This window comes from Pimephales promelas, chromosome 9, assembly GCF_988280905.1.
Source record: "Pimephales promelas chromosome 9, fPimPro1.hap1.1, whole genome shotgun sequence".
Taxonomy (NCBI): Eukaryota; Metazoa; Chordata; class Actinopteri; order Cypriniformes; family Leuciscidae; genus Pimephales; species Pimephales promelas.
Window position 1 is genome coordinate 29,136,663 of NC_142777.1, and position 18,411 is coordinate 29,155,073.

General features: G+C 43.8%; 1 protein-coding gene across 3 annotated transcripts in view; it reads left to right on the top strand.

Annotated features, from left to right (window-relative positions):
- The window catches only part of LOC120460687 (leucine-rich repeat and immunoglobulin-like domain-containing nogo receptor-interacting protein 2), a 292,825-nt gene that overhangs the window by 240,769 nt on the left and 33,645 nt on the right, over positions 1–18,411 (top strand). The window contains exon 5 of one of the 3 annotated variants that reach the window (XM_089134953.1): positions 8,588–8,615. The exons of the other annotated variants lie outside the window; for them this stretch is intronic. The gene's annotated coding sequence lies outside the window, so the exon portion shown is untranslated. The remainder of the gene's footprint in view (positions 1–8,587; positions 8,616–18,411) is intronic. 3 annotated transcript variants of the gene reach the window in all.

Below are 18,411 nucleotides of genomic sequence, written 5' to 3' on the forward strand. Positions count from 1 at the left end.
ACAATGTCCTACCACTAGCCTTACTTTCCTCGACTTAAAACTTATTTTACAGACAGTTGAGAAGCATAAGAAAGAAGCGGAGGGATTTAAAGAGTGAGTATTTGAGAGTGAGTGCCAGTGAAAGGCTCAGACGCCCCATCGAGGGCCAGTAGCGTGGCCTTTGACTGTCAAAAGCACATACACGCATAAACTGTGCGATGCTCGGGGGGAGAACAAGGAAGTCAAGAGATAAGAAAGGGAAGCCTCTCTGTCTCACATTTGATTTTCCATGGCATGTTTTTTAAAGCTCTCCTTTCCTTTCTCCTCCCCACCACCTCTACCTAGATACTCTCGCATGCTGTCACAAAATAACAGGTTTAAAGTTGCCAGAATCTAGCAGGAAAACAAAGCGGCATGCCATCATATCTTTCAGCAGGCACCTCTGGTCCACAGTGACACCAAACACGCCAGTGGTTTTACTTTACTACAACATCAAAAAGACTGTCTGAAGAGTCTTATGCCCGGTACACATTGTATGATTTTGGGCTGTCTCATGTATAAAAGATGACCAATCATGGTGATTTTTGTGGTCGTGGCTCCTAAATGGTGGCACATTGAGAGATGTTCAAAGATGGCCATTGTCACGGTCTTGCGTTGCGACCAAATATGCAAGTCAGAAATTTACCATGATCATCTCAAAATGTGTTTGCTACGACCCACGTCTACTGACTAACCAATAAAAATGCAACATGAAATGGCATATCGATCAACACGACATGCCGCTAAAACTTTCCTCAAGCTCCATTTGCAAAATGTACGTGCCAAGTTGGCCTCTTTTCCCCAGCCATGACTACGTCCATATTCTCTTCTTTTGTTTCATCCTCTTTTTTTCAGCGCACATTAAACCACAATTCCCAAAGTGCGATTCATCTTGTTCTACTGGTTAACCACTAGCACATACTGATGACATTGTATTACTAACTTGCGTCATAGCCTTTGATTCAGGTGTCATCATCTCACAGTCTACATTCATGCAAACCGAAGTTTATTAGATCAATGTTGTACAGTGATTTTTTAATGAAGTTACGGGAATCACAGTCTACAGCAGGCATAATGTAGAGGTCTTCACAGTGCACCTGAGACCCGTCGGCCCGAGACCCGACCCGGGACCCGTACGGGTTCAGGTCTATATTTTAAATGATCAGCCGGGTCCGGGTCGGGTCCGAAACTATTACTTCGGGTCCCGGGTCTGTTACTCTGTTTAACATTGTGTGTAATACCAACGCATGCTCATCCTTTAGCGTCATATAGGACACGCTGTATGACAAAACGGCAAAACGTCCTCGGGTTACGACTGTAACCCTTGTTCCCTGAGAAGGGAACGAGAACTGCGTCCAAGTGACACTTTGGGGGAACGCCCCTCAGCGTAGCGTCTCTGAAGCATGAATGAAACTAAGCCAATCTCCGATTGGATCAACGTGATGACGTGATGTGTGACGACACATAGGCGGAAGCATATATAAGGAACCGGCACACACAACATGTCAGCTTCTGTGATGAAGCAAGCGCTCCCAGGCAGGGGAAGGCGTGGCCACGAGACGCAGTTCTCGTTCCCTTCTCAGGGAACAAGGGTTACAGTCGTAACCCGAGGACGTTCCCTATCGAGGGAACTCAAACTGCGTCCAAGTGACACTTTGGGGGAACGAGTACCCACTACGCCACAACGCGCCCTGCCTGTCCTGGTGTGAAGCTGCTCACAGGCACACTCAGGACGCGAGCACAAGAGAGCCGGGTGTCGACGGAATGTCTAAGCTGTAAAACCTAATGAAGGTATGTGGGGTAGCCCATCCAGCTGCATCGCAGACTTCCTGGATGGGGGCCCCTGCGAGAAGGGCCCTAGAGGATGCTATGCCTCTAGTGGAATGGGCCCTCACAGCCAAAGGTGAAGGCATACCGCGCACCTGATAAGCTGTGGAAATCGCATTGACAATCCAGTTGCTGATGGTTTGTTTTGAGGCCGGAAACCCCTTTTTGGGCGACCCGAAACATACCAGCAACTGGTCCGCCTTCCGCCATGAAGAGGACCTCTGAATATATATCCCTAGTGCTCTGACAGGGCAGAGCCTATGAAGTCTCTCCTCATCCGCCGTCAGGTGAGGTGGGGGATGAAATGCCTGAAGAACCGTAGGCCGTGCCACATTAGATGGCACCTTAGGCAGATAGCCAGGCCTAGGGTGAAGGATGGCCTTAATGTTGCCTGGAGCAAACTCCAGGCACTCGTTAGATATGGAGAGCGCCTGAAGATCTCCCACCCTCCTCAGAGAAGTGATGGCCAACAGAAAAGCGACCTTCAGCGTTAGGTTCTTGGCCTCAGCCGACTCCAGTGGCTCGAAGGGGGCCTCAGCCAATCCTTCTAGAACTACTGCCAGGTCCCAAGAGGGAACCCTGGTACGAGCCGCAGGTCTCATCCTCCAAGCTCCACGGAGGAAACGTACGATCAATTGGTGTCTCCCCAGAGACCCATCACCCAACGGAGCGTGGAAAGCCGCAATGGCAGCCACGTACACCTTGAGCGTGGACGGGGTAAGACCAGAGGAGAAGCGATCTTGGAGGAACTCCAGCACTGAAGCCACTGGGCAGTTAACTGGGTCAACCTCACGCCTCCTACACCAATCAATAAACACATTCCACTTTAAACCATACAGTTTCCTCGTGGAGGGAGCTCTAGAGCTGAGTATGGTCTCCACTACTCCAGCTGACAGGCCGGCCTCTAGGTACTGTGCCCCCTCAGGGGCCAGACCCACAGTTTCCATAACTCCGGCCGAGGGTGAAATATTGAGCCCCCCGCCTGTGTCAGCAGGTCCCTCCTGAGGGGAATCTCCCACGGAGGGCCGTCTAGGAGCAATATTATGTCCGAGAACCATACTCGGGCCGGCCACAACGGGGCTACCAACAGTAGACTGATCCCGTCGCGACGGACCCTTTCCAGAACTCCCGGGAGCAGAGCGATCGGGGGAAATGCATACAGACGCAGCCTCGGCCACGTCTGCACCATAGCATCCAGCCCCAGTGGGGCTGGAGGGGTGAGGGAAAACCACAGCGGACAGTGGGTCGTCTCTCGAGACGCAAACAGGTCCACTTCCACAGGGCCGAACCTCTGACATATCGACTCCACCACCTCGGGGTGAAGTCTCCAATCCCCGGGCCTCAGCCCCTGTCTCGACAGGACGTCTGCTCCCTGATTTAGACTTCCCGGGATGTATGTTGCTCTCAGAGACAACAGTTTCCCCTGGGACCACAGGAGGATCTGATGCGCCAGTCTGCATAGAGGGCGAGACCTCAGGCCCCCCTGATGGTTTATATAGGCCACCACTGACATGCTGTCTGACCTCACGAGGACGTGATGACCTCTGAGGTCCGGCAGGAAGCTCCTCAGAGCCCGGGAGACCGCCAACATTTCCAGGCAGTTTATGTGCCAGGAGGAATGATGGTCCCGCCATAGGCCTGTCGTGAAGCGGCCGTCCATGACCGCGCCCCAGCCCGTGAGGGAAGCGTCTGTCGAAACGGTTTTCCGGCGACATGGCGCTCCCAACACTGGACCTTGGGACAAGAACCAAGCTTTCTTCCACATAACCAGAGAACGAAGGCATCTGCGCGTAACTCTGATTGTGCGAAACGGGTTTCCCCTCGGGGAGAACCCCTTGGTTTTTAACCACCACTGGAGGGCCCTCATGTGCAGCAGGCCAAATGGAATGATGTTGGACGCTGCTGCCATGAGTCCCAGCACTCTCTGGAAATGCTTGACAGTGACGGCTTGGCCTAGCTTTATCCCAGCCACTGTGGCCAGAATGGACTCGACTCGCGCAGGCGACAATCGTGCCCGCATTACGACCGAATCCCATACCACTCCCAGGAACGTAGTCCTTTGGGCTGGTATCAACACGCTCTTCTTCGTGTTTAGTCTCAACCCCAGTTTCTGGATGTGGGCAAGAACAACATCTCGATGCTGAACCGCCAGCTCTTGAGACTGGGCCAAAATCAGCCAGTCGTCTATATAGTTGAGCACCCTGATGCCCTGGAGCCTCAGAGGTGCTAGAGCTACATCCATACATTTGGTGAATGTGCGGGGAGAAAGAGCTAGGCCGAATGGAAGAACCCGATATTGGTACGCTTCGCCCCCGAAAGCGAACCTCAGGAACTTCCTGTGGGATGGAAGGATGGATATATGAAAGTATGCGTCCTTCAGATCTATCGTGACGAACCAATCCTCGGATTGGATCTGACTCACGATCATGGGAATAGTGAGCATCTTGAACCTGAATCTCCTCAGAGAGCGGTTCAGATATCTGAGATCTATGATCGGACGCAACCCCCCATCTTTTTTGGGAACTATAAAGTAGCGGCTGTAAAACCCGGACTCCCTGTCTAGTGGAGGAATATGCTCTATGGCCCCCTTTGCCAGCAGGGAGTTTACTTCCTGTTCCAATACCCGACCCTGCGTCGGGTTGACTACAGTCCAGACCACCCCGTTGAATCTGGGTGGGTGGAACCCGAACTGCAGCCTGTACCCGTATTGTATCGTGCGCAGCGCCCACGGGGAAATATTCGCTAGATTTTTCCATGCATCGAAATATTTCGCCAAGGGAACCAGGCTCTCGAGCCTGGTTTCGGGTATTAATCGGGATTCGTTCTCGACCGCCTGAAACGAATCTCCGGCAGGACTGGACCGAAAACGATTCTCGATGGGCGAACGCAATCGCTGCCCGTCCGCAGGCTCGTGGGGCGGACAAAGCAGCTTGCGATCGCTGGAAACCGATGCGTCCCGAAACGTACTTGACGGCGGGAGAACAACATCGATTTCCTGCGGGCTCCGCGAGGGAGACGACCTCAGTCGCTCCATCACGGGTGGGGCCGCCCGCAGAGATCCTAGCACTGCTAGGACCTCTTAGATGTTTTCTTAGCCTGCAGGACGGCCCTCAGGTCGCCCTGCTTGGCTTGCGGCTTAGATTGAGAGCGCCGTCTATGCCCCCAAGCTCCTTGAGGGGGGGCTCTAGACGCGACGCTCTCTCTCTGAACCTGCCTGTAGGTGGAGGAGCTGGTACCTGGCTGAGGCTGCGACTGCCCACTGGGGGCAGACTTCCCGGATACTGAGCGACGAGGGAGAAATTGTTTGAAGGCCGCTGATTGATTTTTCGCCTCCTGAAACCTGTCGACAACGGTATTAACAGCGTCGCCGAACAGGCCAGAAGGCGAAATCGGGGCATCAAGGAGGAAAGCCCTGTCTTTCTCCCTGATGCCCATCAGATTTAACCATAAATGTCTCTCCGAGACCACCATTGCCGCCATGGAGCGACCGACAGCGCGGGCCGTCTCTTTGGTGACTCGGAGAGACAAATCAGCGACCTTCCTCAACTCCGCCACATCCTCCGGAGTTGGTCCCTCGCCCTCATCAATATCCTTAAGAAGGTCGGCCTGGTACGCTTGGAGAAGCGCCATGGTGTGAAGACTCGCACCAGCCCGACCCGCAGCCATATATGCCCTGCCCACCAGTGAAGATGTTTCTCTGCATGGCTTGGTGGGCAGCACCGGGGCTTTAAAGGATGATGCCGACTCAGGTGATAAATAGTTAGCCAAAGGCTGTTCAACCCGCGGCATCATCCCATAACCATTCTCTCGTGCCCCCATGATATTACTATATTTTAATATTGTGGGATTGGAAACACGAGAAGAATGGGGTTTCTTCCACGATTTACACACCTCAGTATGCAAATCGGGAAAAAACGGTAAGCCCCGATGATGAGGTTGTTCCCTGTGCTGCAGGAAGCGCTCATCTAATTTGCTTTTAACTTGCACTTCCTGCTTTTCTTGTGGCCAATCGATCCTTAAATGAGCCACTGCACGGGAAACAACCTCTACCAGCTCCTCATATGCGGGGACACGGGGTGGCGAGTCATCCCCGAAGTCCCCGCCCCCTTCGATGCTGAGCACGTCCACCTCCTCGGAAGCAGACAGCTCAAGCATCGGATCCTCGACTCGCGCAGAAGAAGCCGCCGAGCGGGCTTCTGCGCGAGGCTCGAGGGCATCGGAACTGTCCGATGAATCCCGAGAAGGTGCCTCAGCAGCCTCGGGATCCCCAGACAGATCCATTTGCGAGCCCCATGAAGAGCGTCGCCGCGCCGCCTCGGCGGACGCGGGTCCCGCACCACGGGGCTCACGAGGCTGACCCTCTTCATTGAAAAGGGCCAGCCGGGAACGCAGCACGCGGAGCGGTAAAGCCTCACAATGCTCGCAAGCAGCTCCCTCGAGAGCTGCCTGCGCGTGCTGCATTCCCAGACAATGTGTACACAGTTGGTGTGTGTCCCCGCCCGTGATGTAGCGAGGGCAAGGGTGCACACACCGCCTGAAATTCACACTCGCCATTATTTAGATTTTAGGGAGATATGCTTAGACAGACAAACAATAAATAAGACTGACAGTCACAGAGAGCGCTTAGCTGAAGAACAGAAAGCTGACATGTTGTGTGTGCCGGTTCCTTATATATGCTTCCGCCTATGTGTCGTCACACATCACGTCATCACGTTGATCCAATCGGAGATTGGCTTAGTTTCATTCATGCTTCAGAGACGCTACGCTGAGGGGCGTTCCCCCAAAGTGTCACTTGGACGCAGTTTGAGTTCCCTCGATAGGGAACACTACTCACATGGCACCCGTTAACGTTAATATAACACGCGCTAAGAACGGGCTGGTAATACACGTGCGATCGGAGTGCAATCTCAAGCGCGTGTCATGTTTCTATGGCAACCAGAGCAGAGCTTCCGCTAAAACGCGCTTTGCATTTTCTCCAATGTTTATAAATGAACCGTCTTGTTTAATCTTAAAGTTTTGGTGGTCAGATTCAGACTCAATGAAGAGCAGAGAGCACAGATATGGTCAAGCTGAACAAGCAATCGTTATAATAGTTCAAAAGGGCAAACAGTTAAAAAACGAGAGAAATAACATGGATAGAGCTTTCTTGTCGGTGGATAGTAATGCATCACAGTCACTCAGATAACGTTACAAGGAAGTGAGACGACGACTACTAAAATTAGGTAAGACAAAAAGTTTTATTTTTCACAACTCGTGTGAAATAATATGTGACAATCGGGTCCAGTCGGGTTTGTGTCTTCCTGCCGGGTTCGGGTCCAGTTTTCAAATAATAGACGGTCCAGGTCGGGTCCGGGCAGTACATTTATGGCATTTCTCGGGTCTGCACGGGTCCGGGTACAACTTTTGAAATGAACGACGGGTCCGGGTCGGTTCGGTGTAGCACATTACGGGTCTCTTCCGGGTTGGGCATGAATTTTTGGACCCGTGAAGACCTCTAGCATAATGCAGTGCTTCTTAACTGGTTTCGCTAGAGATATAGAGGTAGAACAACAGTTACACACTTCTTTTATCCCCGCTTGGACCATGTAACTGAAACCCAAATGTAAGACATTCAAACTGACCAATCAGAAGATTACAGCTTCCCCCACCATACTAAAGGAGTGACAATTATCATACCTTCACACACATCAGGCCTTGATCACTATCAAAACCTCTATACCTTTAGGAATACAAAAAAGCGCTTGGAGGGGGTTAAAACAAATCAAAAGTCTGTTGATTTTCATCCTTACACCATCATGACCTTGTTGTTTCTGAACTATGCACGAGTATATGATTTGCTGCACCTTTTAATGAAACGAGTGAACAACAGCCTTTTATTTTTATATTTATTTATTGTATTTTTTTTAAACGTTTGATGTTGCTGGTGAAAGGCTACGGACAACGCTTACATAATTTTAAAGGGGATATCTAATCACCTCTTCAGAGAGAAAAGTCCAAAAAAACATTCAAATATCCGATGCGCTGGACGTTTTATCTTTACACAATGTTCTGGTAATGCAGAGGATTGCGCTTTACTTGTGGGTGCGTATGTGTGGTTTGCTTTGAAGGGTAAGGATCAAACTCTGACTGCAGAGGAGGCACAGTCTGTGCCCCATTAATGTTTCATTAACGCAGACTGTGTGTGCTTGTTTGGGCTATGTGAGAGAGGAGAGAATGTGCGAAGCTAGGGGAGACTTCAAGGATGCAAAGAAAGAATAAAAGGACCTCTAGAGAATGAGAGGGTGAAAAAAATAGGTCCAATGAGGGAGAGGCCAAGATGAGGGAGGAGACATTACATGTGAGAGAGGCGAGAAGAGTAGAGTACGTAAAAGAAAAGATGTGTGTGGGTGTGTGGGAAGACGTGATGATTGGCAAGAAAGCAGACAACAGAGGGATAAAAAAAGGTGAGGGGAGAGAAAGAGAGCATCACTCGCTTCGTGAAAATCAGCACACATCATTGTTTTTCAATGTGTGCACTGAGATAATGTACAGTACAACTAACAAAAGAAATGTTCGTCTGAGGCAAAATGTTTGTTTCATTTGAGGAACGAATTGAGGACAAAGTATCACACAGCTTTGGAACAACATGAAAGAGAGTAAATGATGACAGAATTTTCATTTTCCATGAACTCATTGTCCTTGCAGGTTTGAGATCAAAGTTCTCATTCTATTTTCCTCTTCTTTTTCCCGATTTTCTTCAAAGGTTACCAAACCCTTAAGAGCCAGAGTGGGTAGGTGTAAATTATTGCTACTGAGCGGGTGTGTGTGCCTATAGAGGTGTGAAAAAGACTTCCACTTGATCCTCTGTTTGTCTTTTATATTTCATTTTCACTCCGCTGGCAAAAAAAAAGTGTGCTGATGGGAGGGGGTCTGGACCCCTGCTAGAGATTTTGTGAAAGTCAGACGCAAGAGGAAATTGAAACTGATGGCAAGATAATGCTCATGCCTTTTACGAATGGCATGATATTGTTTGAGAGATGAAATCCTATGACATATGATGTAGGAGGGGGTATTTTGCCACCAGACTTTTGTGCCAAGGCCTGAGTCATAACCTCCACCCACACAATCCTGCACACCACCAACATACATGATGGAAGCACTACGATATATATATATATATATATATATAAAAAAATTACAGGTGTTCATACAGCAGCTCTAGCACTATACCTATACATTTAAAAGGTATTGAACACCCTTGAACTGCAATATTTATAAAAATCCAAAGCTTTTGGCATGATGAACATCAACTAGATGTTCATCATGTCAAAATATGTCATGTTTATAGATATTGTCAAATGCTGTATGAGTGTGTGTGTGTGTGTGTATATATGTGGATACATGTGTTAATGTTTATATGGATGTTATATTTGTGTATTTTAACTGTACATATGTTTCAGTACTTTATGGGCCCCAGGAAGACTAGCAACCACATTGTGGAATGGGGATCCAAATAAATAAATAAACTAGAGACTGCAAACAGTCTCTCATATACCTTAGACTCCTACAGATAATTTTTTTGATATATCCAAATTCTATCCAGATAACTTCTACTGATAAAAATGAAGAAAATATCAAAAGCCATCAAGATAAACATTACAATTAACATATACAATATTTTTTAGCGGAGATTGGGGGCAAGTTGCAACACTCCAGGATTTGAGTCCACCTATATAAGAAAATAAATACACAAGATTTTTATATAAATTTCAGATTGGGGTGAGTGAAATGTTTTATTGTTATTTTACCAATCTCAGTAGCACATAATAGGCTGTTTAATGGCAGGTTAAATTGTGTCAGTAAAAGCACTTATGTCTCTAGGAAATGACTTTCATGAGACTACGATCACCTGTCATTGATTGACATTTCTGGCTTTCTATGTTTTCACTGTTATATGGTTGGCGGCGCTATTACACATCATTTGAAAGAGTACTGAATCTCCTGATCAAAAGACATGTGAAAAAGCAGCAGAAACGAGCAATAGCAAGATACATATGTAAAATAACAATATCATCAACATTTAATAACATATAAATCAAAACTGCCTAAGAATGAAATGTTGACCCTGGATGAGAAAGGTGGACTCGATTTACTCCATTTGTTTTGATCATCGTTCTGAATCCCAGTCAGGATTTAGTGTTTGACAAAAATTGTTTTTGCGTGCTCAAAATGTTGCTTTTTTTATTAAACTATACCTACATTTAAGTATTGATAACAAAATGATGTATTAAGCTAGATTTTTGTTTAAAAGCAGATGCTCTGATATATTGCATGTTCAGATATTCATAGAAAAAAAATCTGTGGGCCATGAAAATTTTGTGAAAATGATCAAAAATGCTGGCGATGGCAACGTTAAAAAAAAAATTTAAAAAAAAACGCTGGTGGAGAAATAGTTATTATTGTGCCTACAGAGGAATACTCTTACAAAAATAAACTTGCCATTATAAATATTCAACAGAGAGAAGCATGATGTCTTGCTCCGGTCTCTCCTGTAAGTGACACGAATAGAAATCTTTCTCAAAATTGTACAATTCAAAAGGTTATTATTATAGTACTGACTGAAGTATTCTTAAATAAATACACAGCAGATAATTTTCAAAATGTTGAAAATAAAAATAAGGAAGAGCTGGCAGGTAAATATAACAGCTGATGTTCTTTTAAGCCAGCAAATCACACTGAAGAAATGTCATAATTAATCTGATCACTGCAACAGAAATAAATAATGAAGGTGTGCTATCTTCTTTAATCCTTAAAGCAGCCACATTACCACAGGGTCTCCGGGAAAACAGGATGCAGTGATGTGTCAGAAATTATCCTCTATGCAAATGGAAACAGCCTGCAAGCAACTTTTCACCTTGTCGGCACAGTTAAAAATGTCCTGAGATACATTTCTGGCAGGTGTTTAGTATAGTTGGATAATTATATCAGTAATGCATATGAGAATAATACATAGGCTAAATGTCTAAAGAGACTGAGATAGCATGTTACATCACACACTGAAGATCTGCTGAATATTCATTGGCGTATTCAAGACATTTAAAGCAACCAGAATACTGTTGTTGTTTTGAAAGTGAATGGAACTTTATCGGAGCTTTGAAGCTGATAGAGCAACTTTACTGAGCGCACAGAATCAGAAACTCCACCCATTACCAGACTTAATTTCCCAGAAGTCACACTATACATTCTACACATTCCCTCTGTAATCATCAAACACAGCTGCGCTATAGACTCTGCAATATGGTATATAGGCATTTCATGGATTCCAGACTGGGCTTGAGAGTGAGACTACACAATTGATTCTGCAGTACAGTGCAGGTATGGAATGAAATAATATTTTAATTTGTAGGTGAGATAGAGTGTGTATGAAAGAGACAACAGCTCTGTTAAATCTGTTCTTTTCAATGAATCAAAATGTGTTTGAATCTTCAGGTTCAAAAGTTATTGGTGTGCTTCCAGTGTAAATGACTCACTCACCTCGACGTGAATCAGTTCGGTTCTTCCAAACGGCATTTAGCACTTCAACTGTGCAGTATGCCAGTTGTGACAGAAATTAGCGGAAATCCTTTTGAAATGTTCACTTTTTGGCCAATTGGTAAAGTTGCTTTTCATGTCAAAGACAACTGCCACATTTATCAACACACATTCAGGCTACTGATAACTAGCTGTGCACCCCCAAATATATTTTGAGTGTTTTGGGGGCGGAAACAATAGTCTTTGTGTTCTGTGTGCTTGTTTAAGTAGATTGTCAAACAGTTTAATGAGAAAAGATTCACTATTTTTTTTTCTCTGGATTTTAAGTCAAAACATAAATAGACATGATATAAATAGATTTACAGTATATCTAATCTATAAATAAATAAATATATATATATATTTTTTTTTTTTTTTTTTTTTTTTTGAAAGAATGAGGAATGTTGTATGCAAGTTATTATGAAGATTGTTTAGGCTATGTCATTATTTAAAAAAAAAAGACCATGTTGTTTCTAAATGAGAAGAGACTTTATTTATTTTAAGATTTATTTTAATTGTGTCTGCATGTTCAAACCTTAATATCATTCATATTAACAGGTTAGTGTTTTCTTCAGTAGTACAGTATATAATGAGTATACTGTTTTTGGTAATGCTTCCTTTTACAGTCCTGTTACCCTTGTACATACTATGTACTTATTATAGGAATTACAATTACTGGGTAATAATAACTAGTACTAACCCTGAACCTCCCCCTAACCCATGTACTTACCTTATATTACCCAGTACTTTCTTGGTAAGTACATGCAAGTACTGGACTGAAAAAAAAGGAAGCGTTACCCTGATTTCATACTACTGTTGAAATTTTAGAGCATTACAATTGAACTAAATTAGATTTTACTCGACTAAATCTACTGTAGATCTAAGACTAGACTCAAGCTAAAAAAATTCAGATGTATAAAATATGACTAAAACTAAAAATGTTTTGTCAAAACTAATGTGTTGTTCATGTGTTTTTATTTTTGTAAAGTATCCACAAGGTTGTTCTATGAGAAAGAGATGCTGTAATAAGCATAGATACTACAAACTATATTTATATTCACCTTCTATATTAAGCCAAACAGGTATTTTCAAAGTATTGTGAGCGATAATAGCCCTGGGCTTGATTGTTACAGTACAGTGTTTCAGAGTTTTCACAAGGTTACTTCTAAAAGTAGAACCGTGTAAGCTGTGTCAGGGTGAAAAAGCTGCTTTAAAACTTTTACCACTCATATTGAGCTGTGTGGGTGTGTGTGTATATGTGTATGAGGCAGGGATAGATGTAGAATGACAGGTCAGCAGTCTTTAGCCTCCAGAAAGCCTCAGGTGTTTGCAGTCCTGTTTCTTACTGCCGGGAAATGCAAGCAGCTATTAAACTGGGCAATACTGGTGCCACCAACTAGCCCATTAGGCAGAATTGGGAACAATAAACAACCCAACGTTTCTTAGAGTGCATGTGTTGATTTTGGGTGATTGCTTGTGTATATGTGTGAGGCTGATTTTCTCAAATTTACCTGAAGATGATCTCCTATTTTCATAGCAATCATCAGGTCTTTGAAAACAGAAACCAGGGCAATGGGAATGAGATAGGACATTATTATTTGGTGAGATAATGTGCAGCCAGTGGTTTTAACTGCTTCTGAAAGATGTGGACTCTAGCTATTTAAAGGGTAACTAAACCCCTGGTCAGAGCCTGACTCCACCCACTAGCAATATTTGAAAAATGCTGAAAAAATGGGCAGACCCCAGCGCGGCTAGGGGGCGTGCACCTGAGACCCGCCGTGAGTGACAGCTGCTGTCAGACTCTAAAATAGAGCGAGACTGAAGTGACTCAAGTAGCTGCCTTTGCAACAGAGCGGCCATTTGAAGTCGAGGACTTTTCTCCCTCACCTTCACCTTCACCTTCACCTGAAGTGGATGAGGGTGAATTGTATGTAGACACAGGGCCAAATCCATTCGAGCTGCTGGCTCAAACTGCGGTCTTAACTCCCGCATCGCGACCGGCATCTGATGAGTTATGTCGTCGAGTTGATCTCAATAGCGCACGCTGGCATATATTCATATTGATATTATGCCGCTATATGAAAAAATATGAAAAAATCCAGCAAAATGCACCGGCTCGTTTGTCGACCCCAGAGGATTAACTAACTAGATGCTATTATATGCTATCCTGATCGTTTTCAATACTCATAAATCCAACTCCTGACTCGCTACAGTAGTTTTGACGGAACCAGATGCTTTTATACCAGGGGCTGCCAAGGGCGTGGTGAGCTCGCACCAAGGGTGTGACAAGAGTGCGTCTGAGAGTTCGCTACGTCAGCAAGTACCCCTACTGCAGGAGCTTTCCGTTTAACCTGAAGAGGGCAGCACTCAGACGTTTTTACACCATATATTTGAAAATCAAAACACTTTATACTCAATTGTCAAAAAATGTACTCGAATCAATGAACAGCATTTATGAAGCTCCATTCTTACAGATCATTAACTAAAAAAAGTTGTTTTGGTGTGTAGTTACCCTTTAAAACTTGAGGCTTCTATGGTCATCTACTGTATATTTTACTATGGCCAACAAATAAGTATCATAATTGTTTTCAGACATTTAAAAATGCCAGTAATTGTTGTTTATCCCTGACAGCAACCATTTGTGATTCCCCCCCAGTGTTCAATGTGTCAACAATATTTTAACGGTTGGTCCATGAAATGTTTTTACAAAATGAATATTGATCTAATGAGGTCACAGGTGTATGTTTGTTCACGGACACAATGACTGGAACTATCTGTTTTGTAAAATAATTTGAAATTGTCGACTGGTTTTCTCTTGGAAAATGTGTTACTTCTTGCTGCATGGAGAATGTGCATCTCAGTTGTCAATCATTCAGTTTTAAAATGGTAGCTTTTGCAGTGTCATCATGTCATTCTCCAAGCCAGAAAAACACAACGGTAACCATCTGTTCCAGCTAGAACGGACTGACAAGTGAAACAAGACTATAGCCTTATAGTGAATGCGTGCTATATGTCAGTGCTATATGTAGCTCCACTTGCCATGAGTTTGGTTTACAGTATACACTTTATGTAATGGACAGAATTTTTTTTTTTTTTTCCAATAACAAAAGCTTAACAATGTTCTATGTGAGTGTATCACTATATGGATATGTTTAGTAGCTTTTCCAGTTTGACCCTCATGCTCTCAAAAAAAATGTTCCATTTTGCTTATGTGTTTATAGTTTAGTTGATTTATCAGACGGAATGAGTTTCTGTTTTAATTTTAAGCTTCATTATACACAAAGGCTACAGTTGACCTCTTTTTGTCCGCTGTCCCATCTGAGTGTTGACGCTTCATAAACTAAGGTTTATGCATTTGCACTTTAACTAAATGTGCAATTTATCTATTCAGAGTGCCGTTAGAGAAAGTCTAAATGCACTATATCTGCAAAACTTCAGTGACATGTTTCTAGCAAACTGTCTTTCGTGGCTGAATGTTGTATGATTGGATGCAAAATGTAACTGTTCATAAATCTTTGCCTTATTGTGGGAGTTCAAATGCAGATTGCCTGGACTAATTTGTGTGTTTACACTAAGTGTGTACTAGAGGGGGTACCATAGGAAAAGGAGTTTCAGAAACATTGATTGAGCTGAGAGAGGCTGTTTCATCAGTGCTGAATGAGAAATCAATGATTCATAACGATGAAAGACAGTAAAGTGTGTCATTACTAAAAATTGGTGCTACATTTGTGTGCACCTTTGATGCAAAACTCTTTGTTGTACTTTAAAGCAGTGATTCTCAACTGATTTAGTTTCAGAACCCAGATGTCAAATGGTGACCCAACATTGTGTCGTGTATAAAAGAAAGTGGGGGTAAATTTCATCCACACATGCATTTTGGTGTTAATCATCACTGCATTATCATCACTGTCTTTCCCCTGCTCTGCACGCCTCGGAAAAGACCTGCGGCCCACCAGTCGAGAAGCACTGCCATAGAATAACATGTGCCGCAAAGACAGCAACAGCCCGGATACATTTATCGGATCTGAAACATATTGTCAGATCCTATTGCCTCTTATTCACATTCAAACGATATTGCGCCACCAAGTGATCCAGACACGGAGCTGGAAATCATCAGATTAGTGGTGAAACTGCAGAGGGGACACAGACAGCATGTCTTCCTAACTCTAGATTCATTCCATTAGTGTGCCTCCACACTGTGGTCCCGCTCTAGTACATTTCCTCCCCTCTCACATCACCTCTGTTCAATTTAACGCTGTGTTGCTGCTAGCACTCCAAGCAGGGCCTGCCAGTGCCATATCACGGCTGCTTTTCCATTTGACAGAACACACACACACATACTGTACACACCCGCCCAAGAAAGGCTGCCTGCTGCAATTAGTCGGGATTTAATAAACCCTGCAGACGATCCTCGCTTCTAGGGATGCCAGTCATGGTCGCTTGACCAATTGCACGGGGCGATAGGGCGGCACGGGACAGACTGGCAGAAGCAACCAGAGCATTGAAGATCAATCCAAAAGCCCTGGATCTCTCTAGCCTCGGAGGGAGGCAGGGAGCATAACCGATGCTCATTTTTAGTGTATCTTCGGCTCCCCGCTTGTTTACAGTAATCCCCAAGGCTCTGTCCATACCTCACTGGATTAAAGGCTCGGTTTGTTTGGGTGCGAGAGAGATAGAGAGGTCTGGAGAAGATTGCTGCTCTCAGCCTCAGCGTGCTTCTACTGTACACAGCGGTAGACGTGCGGTCAGTCCCTGTTTTCTAAGCTCAGTAAACAGAGACTTTGTGTTTAAAACCCGGGTCAGACTCTCGCCGGGGGCTTCGGACTTCTTTGCTGTCTGAGTCACTCAGTTAGGCAGGTGACTCCTTTTAATAACACTGGGATCCAGTTAGTGTATGAGCTCACTTTCAAAACCAGCTTGGAATTAAAATGTCATTGTTAATAGGCCTGTCAATGTAACGTGTTCATTTAGTGTGTTTAATTCTAAAGAAAATAGTGTGATAAAACGATCAATGCAATTAATCATGCTGCCTGACCCATAAATAAATCCCCTGTGAGGAATTTCCCACCAGGGAAGTTAACTTAATTTCTACTGTTTTTTTTTTTAAACCCAACAAGATCTCATTGGTTATTGTAGATAATTGTACTGTTTAATATTACCACATACTACACTATTATGTTTAATCAGTGAGATTAACTAGTCAATGCTATCTTATTTATTATTTAACTCGTTTGACATTACAACAGTTCCATTATCTTCTGTGTGGTTTGGTGCCTTATTCATCATATTTTGGATTACAAGAAAAATATAGATACATTTTAACTAAACTTAAAATGTAAAAATTGTGAGTTAAACTATTATTCCATTCTGCTTCTATACAAAGCAGTATAGAATAGTGCATATGTATACTAATTGGGACGCACCAAAAGTAATTTTAATGTTTTCATATGCCACAGTCATATACAGTTTTTGAATTATTTCCATTTGTTGGCTTTTCTTAGTAAATACTGAGAAACGTGATATGTGTATTTTTTTTTATTAATCAATTGACAGCCCTAATAATTGATATTAATAACAATCAGCCTGCATGTATAGACCTACTACAGTTTTACAAATGTACATTACTTTTGATTAAGGGGATAGTTCAGAATAAAATAGTTGATTTTATTAAAACATATATATTTTTTTAAAACAAGTTATTTCAAACCTGAATGAATTTCTTTCTTCGGCTGAACACAAAAGATTATATTTTGAAGAACGTCTGTTACCAAACAGTTGATGGACCCCATTGACTTCGACTGTATTTTAAAAAATAATAATAATATAATAAAACAACGCATTCTCACCCCAAGGCGTCACCTTTGACCATGCTTCAATATTTGACGTTTTAGGCGGCCTTTAGCGTCACTTACATGACGCGATCCTACGGCGTCATCTAACTGACGCTAAAGGAAAGCGTCAGTTAGAGGACGCGGTTAGGTTTAGGTGTGGGGTGGGGGTGGGGTACACGCGATCCTAGGGCGTCATCTAACTGACGCTAAAGGGCGCCTAAAGCGTCAGATATTGAAGCATGTCCAAATGCTTCCCAAGGCGTCAGTTAAGTGACGCCTTGGGGGTGAGAATGGGCTGAATAAAATTATATATATATATATATATATATATATATACTTTAAAAAATGGTGGCCATCAACTGTTTGGTTACCCATATTCTTAAAAATATCTTATTTTCTGTTCGTCAGAAGAAGCATTAAAGTTCAGACACTTTATCTCAAGTTCAGTATACAGTTTGGCATGGTGACCACAGTAAAAAGATGCATTTATCACAGAGTTTCTGCTTAAGAGCTTTTAATAAGCCTAATGTTATCAGCCTACTCTCTAATCTAAGCATCTACACACACGCATACACTCACTCACAGCCCTGATAAATGTATCACCAACACCAAAGCAAAATGCTTCTACTAGCACAAACAAATCTGGCCCATTTATCTTCTCCTTCATAGTTCATATGGAAACACAAAAACGTGTTTCAAATGCATCCATTTCATTCGGAACTCAAGCTGGCAACACCACACTGCGAAGAAGAATCTGAGGAACAAATAAAAGGGGAAATTGAAGTATTAAGAACTAAAAAAGGTTCTTTGTGCATATGTTAAGCGATTTTTCTGCAAAATAAAGCTTGCTCATTTAAAAGACAGTGTGAGTTGGAGTATTTACCACATGCACACTCAATACACAAACACAATCTTGCCCCTCAGATGGAGAGAGAGAGGTTTGTTTGCATAGATCCTTGCATACGGTAAATGTGATTATTCTCACAGGATTGCCCCCCTGCTAATGCAATATGCAGCCCCGCTCTTGACTGCTGTTCCGCTCTGTGTGCATGTCATAGAAACAGCGCCTCATACACACTTCAACGCCAACACAACCTTAAGAAATGAGCAATGTTGAAGATTTTATTGTCACACTTAGGGTGATTTATATATTATATAAACACGTTTCCACTCTCCGGGGTTTCTG